Source organism: Thalassophryne amazonica, chromosome 9 (assembly GCF_902500255.1).
Source record: "Thalassophryne amazonica chromosome 9, fThaAma1.1, whole genome shotgun sequence".
NCBI classification, from domain to species: domain Eukaryota; kingdom Metazoa; phylum Chordata; class Actinopteri; order Batrachoidiformes; family Batrachoididae; genus Thalassophryne; species Thalassophryne amazonica.
In genome coordinates this window covers 51,412,250-51,436,132 of record NC_047111.1, presented here as the reverse complement: position 1 = coordinate 51,436,132, position 23,883 = coordinate 51,412,250, and the positions used below count along the sequence as shown (strand labels likewise).

The window sequence follows — 23,883 nt, the reverse complement described above, 5'->3', positions numbered from 1 at the left end:
GTCATATTGTCTACTATTTTATAATCCATGTTCTTATCCACATACACAGCCACTCCTCCTCCACTCTTATTTTTTCTGTTTACACAATTAAATTCATATCCATCCAGTTCAAAATCCATTCCTTTATCTTCATTGATCCATGTTTCTGATATAGCAATTATGTTAAATATTTTTTTAAACTGACTTAAATATTCTTTAATGTTGTTAAAGTTTGCATATAGACTTCTGCTGTTGAAATGGATTATTGATAATTTGTTATCCGTTTTAATGATCCGATTAAACTGTTCATCTGTATAATAGCAACAACTGTCATTGATATTTGAGAAGAAATTATTGTCCGGGTCTATATCGTGCTCCAAGTCCAGTACATTGTGGTCTGTGTATTTAAATGTTCTCAGTTCTACTTTTCCATGATCAGCAATCCTTTGAGTTATATCCTTCTTGTCTCCAGATGTAGATGAATAGGTAGTAGATGAATAGGTTCCTCTGGTCTGTGTCACGGTGTTGTGATGTGTTTGTGTCCTCATACCTTATTGGTCATATCTGTCCAGATCCTCGCTTTAAGAAACACTATTGTTCATATTTGTCCAGCTCCTCGATGTTCCTTATTGCCATGACTTTTGCTTGTTCTGGTGATCCGTTCAGTTTGATGAATATTTTACAGTTTGAAGTCCATGTGTGCTGGATTTTTCCCTGTTTCTTCAAGAAGCGTGCTTTCCTGGCGATGTCGGCATTCCGTTTGGTGAGATGTTCATTGATGAATACGTTTGTCCCTTTCAGTTTTCTTCCTTGTTTTAACAGTGCTGTTTTGTGTTTTCTGTTGATGAATCTCATGATGACGGTTCGTTTATCACCGTCATTTCTCCGGGGCAGAGGGTGGCATGCTTCAATGTTATTTAAATCCATTTCTATACCTTTAGATAGGAGGAAATCAGCAACCTGTTTTTCCACAGAGCTGACCTCCTGTTCACTGGGCTCCCCTCCGCTCTCATCTGTTACCGCCCGTGCGTAGGACCGTGGTTTGATGTGAAGACCTGTGATGATGACGTCGTTGATTCTGGTGTACTGCTCCAATTCAGCCACTCTATTTTCCAGCTGCACCAGATGCCGGTCTTTCTCGGCATTCTGGAGCCGTAATGCCTTCACCTCCTCCACCAGATCCATGATTGATTTCTGTTGCTGCTTCACAACAGAAATCTCCTCTGATAAAAAGTCCAGAGATTTTTTAATATCGTCACCTTCCTCCGCTGTCAGAACGTTCTTAGGCCCCATGGTCGGCTTATGAGCAGCTTGTCGATCGCCGATGTTAACAGCCTGCGTTTCAGTAAGTACTTAAGCTGAATAAAATATTTTATTATATGGCTGCGATGCTACGTGGGCTCTGATTGGCTGATCACCGGTCAGCTTTTTTTCCATATTCAGACAGGTTACCATGACAAGTGGCCCGCAACAGGTATTTTTGTTACAAACCAGGAAAGAAAAAAAAAAAAAAAAACGATGAAAAAAAAAAACAAAAAAACAACAACAACAAGTCAGACAGAAACATACTCCATAAATATCTAAACAGCATCTGAAAAACACACAGACTGAAAGCTTAACAGCTAACAGCAAACCATCTTTTAACAAGTTCTTCATGGAGATTAAGCGAACAGGTCTGACTACGAGCCATCAGCAGCTTTCATAGCCATATAATACACAAATTATTAACGTCGCTTGCTCGGTCTGTACGGGGATATCAGAACTCCATATTTTTTGCATGGACCTAGCTAACGTTCGGTCCATACTGACAACACATCGCTCTGATATTTCCCCGTACAAACCTCATGGTCGGTTAATCCTTTAATATTTTCAGTGAGTTCAGGTTTAAATAAGCTGTGCTCAGGAGGTTGGGTAGATTTGCTGTTTCAAATAACCCCTGGCAATAATTATGGAATCACCAGCCTTGGAGGATGTTCATTCAGTTGTTTAATTTTGTAGAAAAAAAGCAGATCACAAACATGACACAAAACTAAAGTCATTTCAAATGGCTTTAAGAAACACTATAAGAAATCAGGAAAAATAATTGTGGCAGTCAGTAACGGTTACTTTTTTAGACCAAGCAGAGGGAAAAAAAATATGGAATCACTCAATTCTGAGGAAAAAAATTATGGAATCACCCTGTAAATTTTCATCCCCAAAACTAACACCTGCATCATATCAGATCTGCTCATTAGTCTGCATCTAAAAAAGAGTGATCACACCTTGGAGAGCTGTTGCACCAAGTGGACTGACATGAATCATGGCTCCAAAACGAGAGATGTCAATTGAAACAAAGGACAGGATTATCAAACTCTTAAAAGAGGGTAAATCATCACGCAATGTTGCAAAAGATGTTGGTTGTTCACAGTCAGCTGTGTCTAAACTCTGGACCAAATACAAACAACATCGGAAGGTTGTTAAAGGCAAACATACTGGTAGACCAAGGAAGACATCAAAGCGTCAAGACAGAAAACTTAAAGCAATGTCTCAAAAATCGAAAATGCACAACAAATGAGGAACGAATGGGAGGAAACTGGAGTCAACGTCTGTGACCGAACTGTAAGAAACCGCCTAAAGAAAATGGGATTTACATACAGAAAAGCTAAACGAAAGCCATCATTAACACCTAAACAGAAAAAAAAAACAAGGTTACAATGGGCTAAGGAAAAGCAATCATGGACTGTGGATGAAATTCATATTCAGTGATGAATCTCGAATCTGCATTGGGCAAGGTGATGATGCTGGAACTTTTGTTTGGTGCCGTTCCAATGAGATTTATAAAGATGACTGCCTGAAGAGAACATGTAAATTTCCACAGTCATTGATGATATGGGGCTGCATGTCAGGTAAAGGCACTGGGGAGATGGCTGTCATTACATCATCACTAAATGCACAAGTTTATGTTGATATTTTGGACACTTTTCTTATCCCATCAATTGAAAGGATGTTTGGGGATGATGAAATCATTTTTCAAGATGATAATGCATCTTGCCATAGAGCAAAAACTGTGAAAACATTCCTTGCAAAAAGACACACAGGGTCAATGTCATGGCCTGCAAATAGTCCGGATCTTAATCCAATTGAAAATCTTTGGTGGAAGTTGAAGAAAATGGTCCGTGACAAGGCTCCAACCTGCAAAACTGATCTGGCAACAGCAATCAGAGAAAGTTGGAGCCAGATTGATGAAGAGTACTGTTTGTCACTCATTAAGTCCATGCCTCAGAGACTGCAAGCTGTTATAAAAGCCAGAGGTGGTGCAACAAAACACTAGTGATGTGTTGGAGCGTTCTTTTGTTTTTCATGATTCCATAATTTTTTCCTCAGAATTGAGTGATTCCATATTTTGTTCCCTCTACTTGGTCTAAAAAAGTAACCGTTACTGACTGCCACAATTTTTTTTTCCTGATTTCTTATAGTGTTTCTTAAAGACAGAAAGTTGCCATTTGAAATGACTTTAGTTTTGTGTCATGTCTGATCTGCTTTGTTTCTACAAAATTAAACAACTGAATGAACATCCTCCGAGGCCAGTGATTCCATAATTTTTGCCAGGGGTTGTATCCCAGATGTTCCGTTTAATTTTGTCAGAGTTACTTCCAATAACCTGTTTAATAGGAATCATTTTATTTTCATATAATTGATAATAAAAGTGATTTAAAAAACAATACTATATTCAAATAATAGTAATATCAATCAAAACAGACCCAAATGACATAAAAAGTGCTTATTATCAACTCAAGCCTTTATTACAAAGTTTTTTGGGCTTTATTTTCAAAACCTTTATTTTTAAGAACTTTTTTTAGACCACCCCCAACACATACACTAATAATGTTTGTATCCTTGCACTATTCTTCAACTTCAACACTTAATTCAAAAACTAATATTGTGTTTCATTTGAATTTAAGAAAGCATGGAATTAGTTTGCAGTTATCCATCTATAAAAAAAGAAAACGTCTGTGTGTGGGTGTGTCAGGGCTGCTGCTTTTATTGTGACTGTATCAAAATTAATAGTTATCACTTAAAAACAAATCATCATAACACGACATTACATTAAACTTTGGAATTAATCTGTGCCTCAGTTCTTAACATTAGCAGCTACATTCCATAAAAGCATGTGCTAGGACGCTTCTAACAGTCACGTCAAAGCTGTCGGAAACACAGGAGTACTTTGTTTTTGGAAGTCCGTGGCTGTTTGTTGCAAATGGCATACACTTTGAAACCAGTCACAGAAGTGCACAAAGTAATCACGGCGGCTCAACGGATGGTCACTAACAGCCTAAATCTTAATTGTTATGAGTTCGGTGCAATATGTCCTTTAAGCAGAAACGAGCCGATAATCTGTTAATCACTGCTGATGCTACGAAATGACGCATGCGCAGTGAAGGCAGGGGGACCAATCAGACTGCGACGCCAGGTTTCTATAGAAAACCTATGGGTGATGTCATGCAGGCTTTATCCAGTCTACTAAAAAAGCACTACATGATATTACCAGACATGTTGAAACATTTTTCAAGAATATATAAACATACACTCAACAAAAATATAAACGCAACACTTTTGGTTTTGCTCCCATTTTGTATGAGATGAACTCAAAGATCTAAAACTTTTTCCACATACACAATATCACCATTTCCCTCAAATATTGTTCACAAACCAGTCTAAATCTGTGATAGTGAGCACTTTGCTGAGATAATCCATCCCACCTCACAGGTGTGCCATATCAAGATGCTGATTAGACACCATGATTAGTGCACAGGTGTGCCTTAGACTGTCCACAATAAAAGGCCACTCAAAGGTGCAGTTTTGTTTTATTGGGGGGGGGGGGGATACCAGTCAGTATCTGGTGTGACCACCATTTGCCTCATGCAGTGCAACACATCTCCTTTGCATAGAGTTGATCAGGTTGTCAATTGTGGCCTGTGGAATGTTGGTCCACTCCTCTTCATTGGCTGTGCGAAGTTGCTGGATATTGGCAGGAACTGGTACACGCTGTCGTATACGCCGGTCCAGAGCATCCCAAACATGCTCAATGGGTGACATGTCTGGTGAGTATGCCGGCCATGCAAGAACTGGGACATTTTCAGCTTCCAAGAATTGTGTACAGATCCTTGCAACATGGGGCCGTGCATTATCCTGCTGCAACATGAGGTGATGTTCTTGGATGTATGGCACAACAATGTGCCTCAGGATCTCGTCACGGTATCTCTGTGCATTCAAAATGCCATCAATAAAATGCACCTGTGTTCTTCATCCATAACAGACGCCTGCCCATACCATAACCCCACCACCACCATGGGCCACTCGATCCACAACATTGACATCAGAAAACCGCTCACCCACACAACGCCACACACGCTGTCTGCCATCTGCCCTGGACAGTGTGAACCGGGATTCATCCGTGAAGAGAACATCTCTCCAACGTGCCAAACAACAGCGAATGTGAGCATTTGCCCACTCAAGTCGGTTACGACGACGAACTGGAGTCAGGTCGAGACCCCGATGAGGACGACAAGCATGCAGATGAACTTCCCTGAGACGGTTTCTGACAGTTTGTGCAGAAATTCTTTGGTTATGCAAACCGATTGTTTCAGCAGCTGTCCGAGTGGCTGGTCTCAGACGATCTTGGAGGTGAACATGCTGGATGTGGAGGTCCTGGGCTGGTGTGGTTACATGTGGTCTGCGGTTGTGAGGCTGGTTGGATGTACTGCCAAATTCTCTGAAACGCCTTTGGAGACGGCTTATGGTAGAGAAATGAACATTCAATACACGAGCAACAGCTCTGGTTGACATTCCTGCTGTCAGCATACCAATTGCACGCTCTTTCAAATCTTGCGACATCTGTGGCATTGTGCTGTGTGATAAAACTGCACCTTTCAGAGTGGCCTTTTATTGTGGGCAGTCTAAGGCACACCTGTGCACTAATCATGGTGTCTAATCAGCATCTTGATATGGCACACCTGTGAGGTGGGATGGATTATCTCAGCAAAGGAGAAGTGCTCACTGTCACAGATTTAGACTGGTTTGTGAACAATATTTGAGGGAAATGGTGATATTGTGTATGTGGAAAAAGTTTTAGATCTTTGAGTTCATCTCATACAAAATGGGAGCAAAACCAAAAGTGTTGCATTTATATTTTTGTTGAGTGTATATACATCATGCACCCAACCTGAAGTGTGTGATCCATTCATTCACTCTGTCCATTAGTTCATCCCAAACATTTCAGAACAATTTAAAACCCAATGTGACAGATCTTTTACTAAATCAGAAATGCTAACGGCAGTTAGATCCTTAAAAAAGGGAATGCGCCTGGCAGTGATGGATTACCCGCAGAATTTTATCACCACTTTTGGGACATTCTTGAAGCTCCTCTATTTATTAATTTAAAACAGTCTCTCTTTAGGAATGAAATGCCTAATACTATGAAACAAGGACTTTTATGTTTGATTCCGAAACCAGAAAAAAATATTTCACTAATAGAAAACTGGAGACCTATTACTTTATTAAATGTGGATTATAAAATTGTAGCTCTAATCTTTACCAATCACTTGAAAAACTGGACTCAATGATTTAAAGAGTGAAACGCAAACAGGTTTTATGACCAATAGACACATAAGCTCTAATATTAGACTAATTTTAGATCTATTGGATTACACTGAACTCATTGATTCACAAGGGCTGATATTATTTTTAGACTTTTATAAAGATTTTGACACTGTAGAACACCACTTCTTACTGAAAATGTTACAAGCATTCAGATTTGGCTCAAAATTTACAATCAAACACTTTCTAAAGATATCAATAGCAATGTCATGCTCTACCCTAATACCACTTCAAGGTTCCCCATAACAAGAACTGTACAACAAAGGTGCCCACTTTTCCTAATTCTATTTATAGAATCTTCTATTTCCCATTTCTATTTATAGAATAGAATAGATTTATAGAATCTTCTATGGAAACCACCTGGACAACTGAGAGCCTACACAGAAACATTTCTATTTATATTAGTGGTCGAATTACTTTCTATATATATATATATATATATATATATATATATATATATATACATATACATATACATATACATACACACACACAAAAAATGATGAGGAATTAAAAGGAACTAAAATCTCTGATAAAGAAAGGACAGCAATATCTAAGGTTAAAGAATTTTCAGAGGCATCTGGTCAAAAATGAAATATGTCCAAATGTGAAATTGTATGTTTGCATGACTGTGATGATACAACAATTGATAATGTAACTGTAAAGAATCCTGGAATTCACTTCTGTAAGGACAATAACATGTGCCAGCACCTTAACTTTTCGCCTAAACTGAAGAAAGCAAAAAATATTTTTAATATGTGGACTCATATTTCTATTTGGGGAAGATCACTTCTATCAAAAGCAGAAAGAATATCAAGGTTTTTCTATCCTGCTCAATCTTTGAATGTTGAGCAACCTGTTTGTGATGAAATCAATAAGTTAATCACAAATTTTATTTGGAAAAAACAAACGGCATGGAGTGAAAAGAACGACACTGAGCAACCACAAGGAGTCAGGGGAACTGCAGCTTTTAGACTTTCAGGTTCTAAATAATAAATAATACGTTTAAGATCAAATGGATCAAAAAAAATGTATCGAAACCCTGACTTTGTGGTATCTTATTCCCAACAATATTTTTGAAAAAGTTGGAGGTTTTCAATTCCTACTGAAATGCAACTTTAATGTCACTAAACTGCCCTTCAAATTATGTGCCTTTTATCAACAAGGTCTTTTAGCATACTGTGCTACAAGCACAATTTTTCACCACACATGTATTATTTGGAATAATGAGAACTTTACTGTACGGAATCAAACACTTTTTCTGCCTAAATGGATAGAGCGAAAAATTACATTCCTTCAAGATATATTCGACAATCAGGGTCAAATATTTACATATGAAATGTTCCTAAATTCATCAATTTCCAATAACTCAAAGAATTCAACTGTGTTGTGAAAAGTATCCCTAGTGGACAGAAAGAACTGATTAAGGCAGATGAGGAAAAGGAAATTCAGTATACCATAGGCCCAATAATGATCAATGGGATTCCATTCAATAGCCAACCATGCAGTAATAAACTCATTAGAAATACAATTCAAAATTTTAATTAACAGGACTATACCCACCTGTAAATCTTATTGGAGCTCTCAATACAGCGATCTTAATGGAAACATACTATATGGCAAAAACATTTCCAATATTATATTTATAATAAAATTAGAGAACTACACTGGAAAATCTTAGATCACATTTACCAAACAAACCTGCTTATTTCCAAATCCATAGATGAATATCCCAAATGCTGCTTTTGTGGTAAAGAAGAAGAGTCAATAAAACATCTATTCTATGAGTGTAAGTTCACAAGCGGTATCTGGCTTAATCTGGAGTTACTCGTTTACAATAAAAACCAATCACAGAATTAAAATAGCAAATCATAATGTAATAACCTCCTTTGAACATAAAAATGAAAATATACAATATTTAGTACACCTACACACAAAGCTAAATTCAGTCAGTCAATTTAAACCCCTTCTAAACTATGGATAACTGAAATCAACACCTACATTAAAACTTTAAATAACATACCAAACAAAAAAGCAATGAAGCCAATAAACCTAGTAAAGAACTACAGTTTACAATAAATCCCCCCGTACTCTTCAGGTCAATCTTTGTCCATGCTGATGTCTGTGTTGTATACAACCCCTGGCAAAAATTATGGCATCACCGGCCTCGGAGGATGTTCATTCAGTTGTTTAATTTTGTAGAAAAAAAAAGCAGATCACAGACATGACACAAAACTAAAGTCATTTCAAGTGGCAACTTTCTGGCTTTAAGAAACACTATAAGAAATCAAGAAAAAAAATTGTGGCAGTCAGTAATGGTTACTTTTTTAGACCAAGCAGAGGGAAAAAATATGGACTCACTCAATTCTGAGGAATAAATTATGGAATCACCCTGTAAATTTTCATCCCCAAAACTAACACCTGCATCACATCAGATCTGCTCGTTAGTCTGCATCTAAAAAGGAGTGATCACACCTTGGAGAGCTGTTGCACCAAGTGGACTGACATGAATCATGGCTCCAACACGAGAGATGTCAACTGAAACAAAGGAGAGGATTATCAAACTCTTAAAAGAGGGTAAATCATCACGCAGTGTTGCAAAAGATGTTGGTTGTTCACAGTCAGCTGTGTCTAAACTCTGGACCAAATACAAACATGGGAAGTTTGTTAAAGGCAAACATACTGGTAGACCAAGGAAGACATCGAAGTGTCAAGACAGAAAACTTAAAGCAATATGTCTCAAAAATCGAAAATGCACAACAAAACAAATGAGGAACGAATGGGAGGAAACTGGAGTCAACGTCTGTGACCGAACTGTAAGAAACCACCTAAAGGAAATGGGATTTACATACAGAAAAGCTAAACGAAAGCCATCATTAACACCTAAACAGAAAAAAACAAGGTTACAATGGGCTAAGGAAAAGCAATCGTGGACTGTGGATGACTGGATGAAAGTCATATTCAGTGATGAATCTCGAATCTGCACTGGGCAAGGTGATGATGCTGGAACTTTTGTTTGGTGCCGTTCCAATGAGATTTATAAAGATGACTGCCTGAAGAGAAAATGTAAATTTCCACAGTCATTGATGATATGGGGCTGCATGTCAGGTAAAGGCACTGGGGTGATGGCTGTCATTACATCATCAATAAATGCACAAGTTTACGTTGATATTTTGGACACTGTTCTTATCCCATCAATTGAAAGGATGTTTGGGGATGATGAAATCATTTTTCAAGATGATAATGCATCTTGCCATAGAGCAAAAACTGTGAAAACATTCCTTGCAAAAAATCACATAGGGTCAATGTCATGGCCTGCAAATAGTCCGGATCTTAATCCAATTGAAAATCTTTGGTGGAAGTTGAAGAAAATGGTCCATGACAAGGCTCCAACCTGCAAAGCTGATCTGGCAACAGCAATCAGAGAAAGTTGGAGCCAGACTGATGAAGAGTATTGTTTGTCACTCATTAAGTCCATGCCTCAGAGACTGCAAGCTGTTATAAAAGCCAGAGTTGGTGCAACAAAATACTAGTGATGTGTTGGAGCATTCTTTTGTTTTTCATGATTCCATAATTTTTTCCTCAGAATTGAGTGATTCCATATTTTTTTTCCTCTGCTTGGTCTAAAAAAGTAACTGTTACTGACGGCCACAATTTTTTTTTTCCTGATTTCTTCTAGTGTTTCTTAAAGCCAGAAAGTTGCCATTTGAAATGACTTTAGTTTTGTGTCAAATTCAAATTAATTAATTTATATAGCGCCAATTCACGACAAAATCGTCTCAAGGCGCTTCACAACATAAAAAACAATTAAAATTTTAAAACACAATAAAAACAACAATAAAAGAAAGACAGCAGTAAAAGAATAGAAGATTAAAAACACATCATAACACTAATGATAAAACAGGGAAAATAAATGAGTCTTTAAACGTGATTTAAAGGTCTCCACAGTGTCCGACTGCCGAATGTGTGCCGGCAGATCGTTCCACAGAGCTGGGGCACGATAGGAAAAAGCTCTGTGACCGGCAGACTTTTTATTCACCCTGGGAACACACAGAAGTCCTGCACCCTGAGAACGCAGGGCCCGAGCTGGTACATAGGGGCTTATCAAGTCAGCCAGATAGGGAGGTGCAAGTCCATGAACAATTTTATAAACTAAAATCAGTACTTTAAAATCTGATCTTGCAGAAACAGGAAGCCAGTGCAGGGACGCCAAGACTGGAGTAATGTGGTCAAACTTTCTGCTCCGTGTCAAAAGTCTGGCAGCAGCATTCTGAACCAATTGAAGACCCCTGATCCTGGACTGCGGTAAGCCAGAGAATAGAGCATTACAATAGTCCAATCTAGAAGAGACAAACGCATGAATCAAAGTCTCAGCATCAGCCATAGACAGAATAGGACGAATCCTCGCTATATTTCGCAAATGGAAGAAGGCAGTCCTTGTAATGTCTCAAATGTGGAGAACCACTGACAAAGCAGGATCAAAAATTACTCCAAGGTTCCTCACTTTATCTGTATGATGTATAACACACGGACCTAAGCTAAATGCTAGCTGATCAAATTGATGCCGATATCTCGCTGGACCAAAAACCATAACTTCAGTCTTATCAGAATTTAAAAGTAGGAAGTTACTAGACATCCAACTTCTTACTGATGCAAGACAATCTTCCAAGGATTTTAAGTGAGTAAGATTACCAGCAGTTATTGGCATATACAATTGAGCGTCATCAGCATAGCAATGAAAGGGAATCCCAAAATGCCGCAATATATTCCCGAGGGGTGCTACATAAAGAGAAAAAAGCAAGGGGCCCAAAACGGATCCCTGAGGAACCCCAAACTTCATGTCTCTACGATCGGAGGAGGTTCCATTACACAATACACAGTAGGAACGACTGGACAGGTACGACGTCAACCATGCAAGAGCAGTTCCAGTAATCCCAAAGTGATTCTCCAGCCTACTGAGTAGAATATGGTAATCCACAGTGTCAAATGCAGCACTAAGATCCAGCAGCACCAGGACCGTAGTGATATCGGAGTCCATTGCTCGCAAAAGGTCATTCACTACTTAAGTGCTGTCTCTGTGGAGTGAAATTTTCTAAACGCAGACTGCAGTGGCTCAAAAAGATTATTCTCATTGAGGCAGTCCACGAGCTGTCGCGAGACCACTTTTTCCAGGAATTTAGAACAAAATGACAGATTTGATATCGGTCTATAATTCTTCAATACACTAGGGTCGAGATTAGATTTTTTAAGTAATGGTTTGATCACTGCAGACTTAAAACACTTAGGAACAGATCCAGAAGTTAATGAGAGATTTATAATTTCCAGCACAGTTGGTCCAAGAATGGGCCACAGGTCCTTAAACAGTTTTGCTGGTATAGGATCAATTAAACAGGTTGTGCTTTTAGTAGACGTCACGAGCTTCGTCAGTGCGCCTAGTGAGATACCATCAAAATCTGTAAATCTGGATACCACCTCAGTGGGCGCATCCACCTCCACAGCAGTATGCAGTGGTTGGGCCAAAGCCTACTGAGATATACTGAACCTAATATCCTCAATTTTCTTCTTGAAGTAATCCAAGAAGTCCTGTGCTGAGAAAGGAGAGTGAATAACAGGTGGCTGTCCATGAATAAGAAGTGCTACAGTTTCAAACAAAAACTTGGAATTATGCTTATTTTTATTAATCTAATCAGAATAATAGGCACGCTTTGTAGCCAGTAGTGCCTGCTTATAATCCAAGACAGCATCTCGCCATGCAAGATGGAACACCTCTAACTTAGAACTACGCCATTTCCGTTCAAAACCTCCAGCCTTCTGCCTAAGGTCACGCAGGTAACCATTAAACCAAGGTGAGTATGCCTTGGGAAGGCGTGTCCTCAAGAGAGGAGGCGCAACCTTGTCCAGTGTGGCCTTGAGCGCTGAGTTCAAGCCATCCGCAAGACTATCTACTGATTGAATATTCTCTAACCCCGAGGCCAAAATTTCAGGCAGTCTGGCTTCGAGTTCTATCATAATTGAAGGAGTAATGCATCGCCGCAAAGACAGACAAGGCTTTCGATCCACTAAGCGCGGCAACATAAATGCACACCTAACAAATGAGTGGTCAGAGATCACCAAGGCAAGAGGCAAAATGTCAATGTTTGTGACAGCAAGGCCACGTGTGAGTACCAGATCAAGGGTATTTCCACTAGTATGTGTTGAATCCTGAATACATTGCTGGAATCCCAGCACATCCACAAGTTCCATAAATGACTTGCAAAGGGGATCAGAGGGCTTATTTATGTGAATATTAAAATCACCAATAATCAAAATGTTGTCCACGCTAGCTGATAGGCTAGAGATGAATGCACCAAATTCATCTAAAAATTCAGAATATGGGCCAGGAGGCCTATAAACAGTGACAACATGGCATGACTGATTTCCATACTTCTGACCCTGACAATATGTACCATCATGGGCAGAGCGGAGAGTCAGATGCTCAAACGAATTATATTTACGCCCCCCGACAGTCAAGAAGGTAAACTTGGATTTATAGATAAAAGCAACACCCCCGCCTTGCTTCGCACAACGAGACATGTGACTGAATGTGTACCCTGGTGGGCAGGCCTCATTCAGAGGAAGAACAGCTGTGGGTTTGAGCCAGGTTTCACATAACCCAATCATGTCCAAATGATGATCCATAATTAGATTGTTAATCAACAGGGATTTTGAGGACAAAGATCTGATGTTAATAAGAACCAAACTGAAGACTTCTGTCGGTTTGACAGACTGACATCTTTGAATAGGCCTGAGTATCTTAAAATGCACTCCACGTTTTCCATCCAGCGCCCGGAGAGTGTCAGGAACTGCTGTCGTCACATCAGGACTACAATTCCCAGAAGTTGCAGCGCTCTGATGACGTGGGCGCCGAGCATCGATGCGCTCAGCTGACGAGAGGACCGGCACGGACGACCCAGTTCGATGGAACACAAACTTTCTCCAGGAGCCTCTGTGGACACAGCGACGTCGGCGGAACAAGCCAAGCTCTCTGATAGCGAGAATGTCCCGAGGGACATTATTGTTGTTCAAGCTTCGTAGCTCAGCTGCAGAGCAGCTTAGCATCACGCCAGCCGAGGGAGTGAAATGCAGTGTCATACAGCGCAAAGCAGGCAATAAATAATCAAAGATAACTAAAAATGCACACTGAAGGACCAAAAACCACGTTAAGTACATATCCAAAATAAAAATTACACTCAAGCCACTAAAAACCGAATTATACACGAGAAAACTGGAGAAAATCAGACGAGCGGCGAACACACAACGCCAGCAACTCTTCTTCGTCTCTTCGAGAGAGGCCAGTGTCATGTCTGTGTTCTGGTTGTGTTGTTAACCAGTCCCAGCAGGAGACTGCCCCTCCCTGAGCCTGGTTCTGCTGGAGGTTTCTTCCTGTTAAAAGGGAGTTTTTCCTTCCCACTGTAACCAAGTGCTTGCTCACACGGGGTCGTTTTGACCGTTGGGGTTTTTCCGTAATTATTGTATGGCTTTGCCTTACAATATAAAGCGCCTTGGGGCAACTGTTTGTTGTGATTTGACGCTATATAAATAAAATTGATTTGATTTATGTTAACTGTTTGTAATGCTGCCTGTTTGTTAGCCATGCTGTATGTTAGTCATATTGCTTGTCTGTCTGTGCCTCTTATTACGCTTTCTCTCTCTTATTTATACCCTTGTGTGAAATGTGCATCACCATCCTATATCTTGATTTTATGTTTTTCAAGTAATAAAAAGAAAAGAAAAAAGCATGGACCCCCCACCTCATGCATTTATATATTTACAAAGTGTATATTTTGCCGGATACGGCAAACCCGCACCTTATATTGATTAGAGCGATATTTGACCGGATCTCCTAACTGATTGGTTAGTTCAAATGACGTCATCCTAGAGGGTATTTTAACATGGTGGTGTCCTCCGCATTGAGTGTTGCGGCGCCCTCTGCACTGAGTGTTGGTGCTAATTTTTCATCTTTAAATGCCATTTTGGGCGCCATAAAGTCGTTTGAATCGGAACAGAAAATCACCTACTGGCGCAGGGATTCTATGCCGTTTTGGGTGCCATGAAGTTGTTTGAATCGGAACAGAAAATTACCTAAGTGCCGGAGGGATTCTCGGACGCTAAAAGCAGCTCGAGGGATTCTCGGACACTAAAAGCAGCTCGAGGGATTCTCGGACGCTAAAAGCAGCTCAAAAACGTGGCATAGTGTCCAAAATTATTTCCATGTGGCGAAAATTATTTCCACCGTGCCCGAAATTGCTTCCACCAGCGGTTTTCACCATGCGGTGGAAATAGCTCAAGGGATTCTCAGACGCGAAAAGCAGCTCAAAAACGTGGCATAGCCGTGCCCGAAATTATTTCCACCGTGTGGCGAAAATTATTTCCACCGTGCCCGAAAGTATTTCCACCACCGCAGCCAAAATTATGTCAACCGTCACTTTTCACCACGCAGTGGAAATACTTTTTACAGTCTTAGTAATTTTCTGTGTAGGGCGAGGATAATAAACAAAACCTGCAAATTCAAGACAGTCACAAGTCCACGTCGGCAAATGTGTTTATCCTGTTTTTTCTGTCAGTGTCATGTCTGCAAAACCTTCGATCAGTCCACCCCTGAAAATAGTTAATGGTAAAATATGCCAATTTTCAATAATGAAAATCACCAATATCGAGCTACTATCATGAATGTGAAATAAAGAAATCTTAAACTCTGATCACCTTTAAGCCCCCCCCGACTGTGGCCGTTCCGTTGTGAATAAATTTAGACGGCCGGCAAAACAGCGCAACCCACCGTTTTGCCGGTGCCGCGCACAGCAAAATATTGTCCAGTTCAACTTTGCCGAGGGCGCCACCATGTTGAAATAAACTCTACAATGATGTAATTTGAACTAGCCAATCAGCGAGGAGATTCAGTCAACTATCGCTAGGTGCGTGTTTGTCGTATCCGGTGTTCTGTCGAGATGACGTGCGCCGTCGAGATGAGGTTCCTCGCGTAACTGCATATGTGTGCACTAAAAAAATTACTTGACGAAGTTTGCTTATTTTGATGGGCAAGTAAATGTATAAATTGCTCATCCGAACGTAGTAATGTATACAACTGACTCACTATATAGAAAGGGATTAATTCCCCAAGTTGTTTAGACAGTCATTTCTTCCTCGCCGGTTGCAGTAGAGCATGTTAATGTTGGATGTCCTACTGGTAATGCTGATCACAGCATATTAACCTGGGACTTTCATATTAAGGTCAATCATTCATGTACTCGGGAGTTATTTAGGTATGATTATAATTGAGCAGATTACGAAAAATTCTAATTTATTGAAAAATGTCGACTGGTCTTGTGTACTTACAAATGACGTGAATGTTGCATGGGAGTATTTTCATGAGCAAATTAATATTGCTGTTAAGGAATGAGTACCTTTTGTAAAAAATAACTAGTGGCAGCAACATCAATCCACCCTGGTTAAATGTTTCAGTTAAAAGAGCTATCAGAAAGAAATATTTTTCCTTTAAAAGATATCAGGAAACGAAATCTTACGCTAGATATCAAGAGTATGTTAAGGCCCGAAATGCTGCCAATAAAAAAACCAGGGCAGCAAAAAGACAGTTTGAAAAAAATCTCTGTAAAAGAGTCAAAAAGAACCCCAAGGCTTTTTATATGTATATAAATAATAGGACTAAAAACAGGTTTACTATTGAAAAATGAAAATGGCATTTTTATTGATAATGATGAAGAAATTGCTGTTAAGTTAAATCATTTTTTCCAGTCGGTCTTTGTGAATGAAGAAGATAAAAGCCTGATCTGGTTTAATGATTTTATGAAATGTATTTACGGCGAAACAGTATGTGATCCCTTTAATTTTTATGGTCAAATTGTTGAACATCATGTTTTAGATGACATATGTTTCTCACCTGAAGACGTGAAAAAGTTGCTGCTTCAGAATGCTAATAAGTCGATGGGTCCGGACGAAATACATCCTCGAGTTCTTAAAGAGTAGGCTGAGGCCATCTATTTACCCTTATTTTGCATTCTTAGACAATCTTTTGACCAATGTAGACTTCCTGACACTTGGAAGAGGGCCAATGTGACCCCAATTTTCAAGAAAGGTGAAAAGACCATAACAGGTAATTACAGGCCTGTGAGTCTGACATCACAGGTTTGCAAATTATGTGAAAAAAAATCATTTGAGATAAGCTTGTAATTAGGGCTGCAGCTATAGATTATTTTACTAATCGAGTATTCTATCGATTATTCTGGCGATTAATCGAGTAATCGGATAAAAAGTACTTCTGCGTTTTTAAACATCAATAGTCCAGAGCTCTCCCTAAGCAATGGCACAATGTCACTGCGCTAAAGTGTTGGCATTTTGCTGAAATGGCGATGGGATGTGGCTTTCTGTTTTGTTTTCTTCAACTTGTAAAATGCAACCATTTTTAAGGTTTTTTTTTTTTTAAATAAAGGTTGATGGACTGGTCCCTGATTTTTTTATCCCTCTTTCTCTGCAGTTCAGCAGATGCATTTCAGTTGGAGGTTGAACATGCAAGCCTCAGTCAGTTTTTTTTTTTTATTATTTTATTTAAGTTACCATGTTTGTGAAGTGTTGTGTGTTTCCCAAAAAAGCAAAAATTAAAAAGTCAAACACTCAGTGTGAGTCTGAGGGAAACACAGAAGAAAGAGTGGACTTCTGCTGTTTGTCAATGTAGCCGGGGACAGAGCTGTGACTCGCCTGGTCTGAGAGCCTCTCACACTGGGCAGACAGAGACAGCAGCTGGCCACCGGGTCCGTGTGTTTTTTAAAAATACACAAACGCACTTCTTCGCTTTAAATGCACAATAAGTCTATTTCAGATGATCAGCGTGGACCATCTTTCTCTTAAAAGGCTTTATTTTACTCTATGTGTCACGCTGGAAAGCGGTAGCTATTGTTGCTATTTGATTAGCTGTTATGCTCCAGTCTTGTTTTTTTTCCTGCGGCCGTTGCAGCGCCACACACAGGCCTGGCATATGTACTACAATGTTAAACGAAGCTTCGAGGCACAGAATTTGTCTCGAACATTTTTTGTAATCGAATTATTCAAGTTACTCGATTAATCGTTTCAGCCCTACTTGTAATCTTTATAGAAAAAGTGCTCTCGAACGATCAGCATGGTTTTCGAAGGGGCAGATCCTGTCTCACTAATTTACTTGTTACTCTTGAAGAATGGACGCAAATGTATGACGAGGGCTTATCCTTTGATGCCCTGTATCTCGATTTTCGAAAAGCATTTGACTCTGTGCCGAGTGCCAGACTCATTTATAAACTGCGAAAGTACGGTATAGAAGGAAGACTTTGTAATTGGATAGAAAATTTCTTAAGTGACAAGGAACAGAGAGTTTATATGAATGGTGTGAAGTCCTCTTGGATGAAGGTCACCAGTGGTGTCCCCCAGGGATCGGTCATAGGGCCGATATTGTTCTTGCTTTTTATTAATGATTTGCCATGTGCAATACAGTCAAACTGTAAAATTTTCACCAATGACACGAAGGTGTATCACCCCATCCTTTCTTTAGCTGATGGGGAAGACCTCCAGTCAGACATAGTCTCATGGCTTGGTCTGAAGAATGGTTACTTGGGTTTAATGAAGGAAAATGTAAAGTTCTCCATATTGGTAGAAAAAAATCCACATTACGATTATTTTATGAATGAAAAACAATTAGAAGCGGTTTCAGAAGAAAGAGACCTAGGAGCGTTGATTTCTAAGGACTAAGGACCTTTTCCCGCTACATTGTTCTTTCGGCAGCTAAGGCCAATAGAATTCATGGGATGACAAAAAGGCCTTTTTGTTTATTGACAAAGACTCCTTTCTTCTTTTATACAAAACGTTTGTTCATCCTCACCTTGAATATTGTGTGCAGGCATGGTCACCATATTTGCAGAAAGACAAAAATATTTTAGAGAAAGTACAGAGAAGGGCCACTAAGTTGGTTCCAGAATTTAAAAATTTGTCTTATGAGGATAGGCTCTTGCAAATTGGTCTCACAAGTCTTGAAGACGAACTCGAGGTGATTTGATTGAAGTATACAAAATTTTGCATGGCTTTAAGAATGTTGACCCCACTATTTTTTGAATTGAGAAGGTATACTGGCCTTAGAGGTCATGAATTGTGCTTGGAAGTTAACAGATCTAGATTAAATGTGAGGAAAGAATTCTTTAGTAACCAAGCAGTAAAGACTTGGAATAGTTTGCCACCTGAAGTGGTCTTATCCTCAAGTACAGATCTTTTTAAAGCAAATTATGAACTGTATTATAGTATAATGAATGCCACCAGATTTTAATTGTTAATAGCTGTTTTTATTGAATGTTATGATTTGTTATGTGTCGTTATATGCAATCAACTATTTTACACAATAAAATGAATTATGAATTATAATTATGAATTATCTGTACATCGACGTATCTATTTATTCACTTATCTATTTATTTAGACTAGTTCATGTTTCATCCTCCACTAAGCCAACGTAAATTTGATGCAACGTCAGCCTGCTACCATGTACACAAAGTTAGCACGCTAACTAGCCACCCAGGAAGTTATTCCACAACAAAAGTGGTTGGCATTCAAACGTATACCAACTGTTGCTTCAATATAACGGTCACAGTAATCAAAAACTGCTTACTGACAAAGTCACATGACAGTATAAACGAAACAACTGAAATCTATATTAGCCTGCTAAGCGAACTAGCGTCAGCTAGCTTCTGACGCTGACAATACAGCTAATAACTTTTTTTTGTGGCAACACACAAACAAGCAATCATACAGTACCAATCATCAACATACCAACAACGCGCTACAGCTGTAAAAAAAAAAAAAAAAACACTGTTACAATATGAAGTTATTTTTCTTACCTTATCAGACCCAACTGCTACAGAGTACTCAAGTGCTGTCTGACAGGTTCATGTCTATGAAAAACCCACCACAGCGACCCCCAGAGGACGACAGGTGAACCGCAGTTCTTCTTCTTCTTGCGAGCGGCACCAGCTTAAGGTGCATCTACCGCCACCTACCGGGCTGGCGAGTGATCGCTGAGATTTACAATGCTTCGTGCAGCGGATAACTGAAAAAAATGCTTCAAATGGTGATGCAAGCACCAAATTTGGCACACATACTCCTTAGACATTACTCTTTTAAAAATGCCGGGTACCCACGTGAACTTTCAATAGGCGGCCAAGAAGGGGTCAATTGAAGTATTACACAGGGGTCAAAATTTAAAAATGCTCCAATCATATTGAAAGTATTCCATATTATTTGTCTGATCATAAAGATTCCAAAAAGGTATAGTTTGGACTATCTGTGAATGAATGATCTGGAGTTATGGGGTAAAAACAGCAAGAACACTGAGAAAGGTCAATTTCAGTTTGTACAGGGGTCAAAAGTTAAAGTTGCTCCAATTTTGGTAAAAAGTGGTGCAAATTACTGGTTGAGCTAATAGGATTAATAAATGGAATAGTTTTGACCATGCTGCGTGCTTGGTTTGCAAAGTAAAGGTTAAACAATATCAGCATCCATTGGATTCTGTTATGTGTCGGACGCAGCCCGGAGAACCGACCAGCGTTTGAAGGACCCAGTATAAAATAAGCAGAGCACGGTACAAAGGAGAACAGAGTTTAATGAACACAACAGTGATGTGAAAAAATATAAAAGTGCGCGGTCTGGCGTGGTGGTTTTGCGGTGCGCTCCCAGCAGCGCCAACGGTCCGGAGCCAGAACCAATTCGGACCCAAGGACCCTGCCGACACCCCCCAGGTGGCCGCGACAAACCAAGTCTGTGAAAGAAGGAATCATTACGTGAGTCCACACTCAACACACAGAGAGAACGCTCAAAGGTGCACAAACAGCAAACACTTCCTGGCTTAATTACTAATCAGCTTCCCACCCTGCAGGCATAGAACATCCAGTTCACAAAACTCCACTGCAGTGGAAGCTGATTACACGACCAACATACAGCTCAATATAATAAGGTGTGAGGGACACCACATTTACTGACTGTACAAATGTTAGTCACAAAATCTAACGTACCTCAGGAAGTGTGCTGACGAGCGTGAGACCTCACCCTCTCCTCTTTCACAGACCATGCATCAAACCTGGACGTTCTCTGCATCCACTGATGATGAGATGGCTCCCGAGACGACGATCTCACCCGTCTGGTCACAAGGTCGAGTCTCTGGCAAATACACACTGTGTACTCCAGTCTTAAATGCCACCATGTTCCAATCCATGTAGATGCACCACAGCTGTGAGTCCTGACGAGCCGCAGGTGATCAGCCTCAGGTGATCAGGGTGAGGTCCTGATAAACTCAGCTACACAGCCACTCAGTCCCAAATGCAAGCCACCTGGAAGGAAAAACAAAAGACAGAAACAAAAAGGCAGCCAGGCCCCCCAGCCATACAACAGATTCTATGACATGTGACATATGCTACCCTGTAACATGATAACTAAGCATGATACATGATGCAAACTATTCCTTTTTAAAACTAACTAACAATTTGCATCACTTTTTACCAAAATTGGAGCAACTTTAACTTTTGACCCCTGTACAAATTGAAATTGACCTTTGTCACTGTTCTTGCTGTTTTTACCCCATAACTCTGGAACATTCATTCACAGATAGTCCAAACTATACCTTTTTGGAATCTTTATGATCAGACAAATAATATGGAATACCTTTCAATATGATTGGAGCATTTTTAAATTTTGACCCCTGTGTAATACTTCAATTGACCCCTTCTTGGCCGCCTATTGAAAGTTCACATGGGTACCTGGCATTTTTAAAAGAGTAATGTCTAAGGAGTATGTGTGCCAGATTTGGTGCTTGCATCACCATTTGAAGGATCCCTCAGTAAATATTCACTTATCTGTCCTGGCAGCCATAGGAATTTGTTTAGATGCGATGAATTAATCCAGTGTCCTTTAGAAATTTAAATAATTCTTTTTGCACGATGTGTGATGGGTTTTGCAGAAGATTTCCAAGGGACATGTTCTTATTCTCTCTGCACAGTATCATGGACACTGACAGTCTCCTCTGTTGCTCAATATACGCCTCACACTGTATAAGAGCACAATAAACAGTTTCCAGTTGGTCACATTTGGGGCAGACTCCTGTTGGGTGTTTATGGATCCTTAGAAGAGTGTTATTAAGACTTGTTTGGCTTATCCTGAGACGGGCCAAGACTACTTCCTCTTTTCGGCTTCCAGCCACATCCCTTCTACCTAAAACATCTTTATGGATTTGATGTAAGTGCCTTCCTGTATTATGCATGTCCCAGAATTCCTGCCACAACTCCATAACCTTTCCTTTAATAAGAGTCTTCCCTTCGAACTTACTCAAGGGAATGTCCCAGTCAATTCTGTCCATTCTTAAAGATTGTTTGTCCAGGATGTCAACGTCCTCATTTCCATCAAACCCTACATGAGCCGGTACCCAGAGGAAGTACAAAGAACCTCCCTTTTCACGCAGCCTCCATATCAAGTAATAAATTTTAATTTCTCGTGTAAAACTGTTCACACGAGAAAGTGAGCAGATGATCTTTGGCTTAGTGAATGTGCAGACTGTTTTGCTGAAGCTATGTTTTTGCTAAGCACAGATGTGCATCTTTAACGGTTCAGCCTTGAGGGAAGAGCGGTGTGACCGGCACACTGGTTCAGGGCTGGACATTGTTATGGGAAGCGTAGGAGACTGAGGGCTTAAAGCCATAACAGTTTTCATATCAACGTGAGACCAGACTCTGTGTCTTTTCTTGTTTGTGATATTGTCACTCCTATATGCTTGCATGTAACTTTATTTCAATAACTAGGAGAAGCAAATGGGCGGGGCCCTTCAGAGCGGACGAGGACGGTTCTTGGCGGAGGGTCATGCTCGTTTGCTCTCTCCTGATCAGGAAATGAAATTCAGTCTCCTGCGTGATCATTCTTTGTGTTAACTGAGTTGCTCTTTTACAGATTTCAACTCTGACAATGGTGTATATCAACTCTGTTCTGCAAGACTTCCCAGATTCAATACTCAGAAGAGCTGCTTGACTGTCAGAGGCAACTACTAACTTCTGCACCAGTGCGGCCACTAATTGGGTCTTTAGAGCCTTCAGTGAAAACGAAGAGAAAGTCTTTGTATTGTTCAAAATACTTCTGTACATGAAACTACTCTGGGGTGTTTTTCTATCAGTTGAGCAGCTGGTGTATACCCATATCGACTCTTGGGAAATCAAAAATCCACGGGGGACAGGCGAATGCGGCACTGTAGGGCAGAATTGAATATGATGTTTATTCATAGCTTCACCTTTAGCATTCCGAACCCATCCAAAGCTCCACGAATCAGTTTCCTGATGCTTCCAGCACTCCATCAAGACAGCTTTAGTTGGATGACTCTGAGCATGTCCCTGAAGATTGATCCAATAGTTCATCATCAGTTGGAGTCTTCTCAGCCTGAGAGGCATCTCCCCCACCTCAACTTGGAGTGCAGCCACCAGACTAGATTTAAATGCTCCACAACATGTTCTTAAAGCTTGTGCTTGCTGTCTATCAAGTTTCACTAGATGGGATTCTACAGCAGATATAAATGCAGGAGATCCAAAATCCAGTGTGCTTCTCATCAAGGACTGGTAAATATTTAACAATGTTCCTCTAGCAGCCCCCCAGTCCTGCCCCGCCAAGCACCGAAGCGCCTCAAAAAACATATGATCTGTGTCTTTGAGACTGACAGTCTAAAGGCCCATTTATTACACCACTCCTCCACTTTATTAATGGCTCTCTGCATTTTGTTTGTAAAAACTTCAAATTACGACCCCTAACCGATAGAGCTCCATCATCAGCATAGAGGGACCTCCCTACATTCCCCTCCACCTCATCAAATAGATCAGGAGTTCCCAAAGTGGGGTACGCGTACCCCTGGGGGTACGTGAGGGGAGCGCAGGGGGTATGCGAGAAATTTTGAAAAAAAAAACAACAACAAAGATTTATACTACACATAAATAGACAAATAGACTCTCGGGCTACCAGATAATACACATGAAAATAATACCATCTAGTGTTCAACAAAATTATTGCATTGTCAAAGCAGTAGGGCGGGACAATAGGTGTGACTTCTGAGAGTGATGAATCCAACACCTGTCAATCAACACCGCATTGACTCGACAACATTGAGGCAGCTAAAATGGACAGATGGCTAAAACAGAAAAAATCTCCATCCAGAGAGATATTGGCGGTTACAACCCCCAG

General features: G+C 40.1%; 1 protein-coding gene across 1 annotated transcript in view; it reads right to left on the bottom strand.

Annotated features, from left to right (window-relative positions):
• rnf14 (ring finger protein 14) overlaps positions 1-19,624 on the bottom strand; it is a 51,818-nt gene extending 32,194 nt beyond the window's left edge. Inside the window, exon 1 of the mRNA XM_034178037.1 lies at positions 19,521-19,624. The gene's annotated coding sequence lies outside the window, so the exon portion shown is untranslated. The remainder of the gene's footprint in view (positions 1-19,520) is intronic.
• Between the last annotated feature and the right edge of the window lie 4,259 nt (positions 19,625-23,883).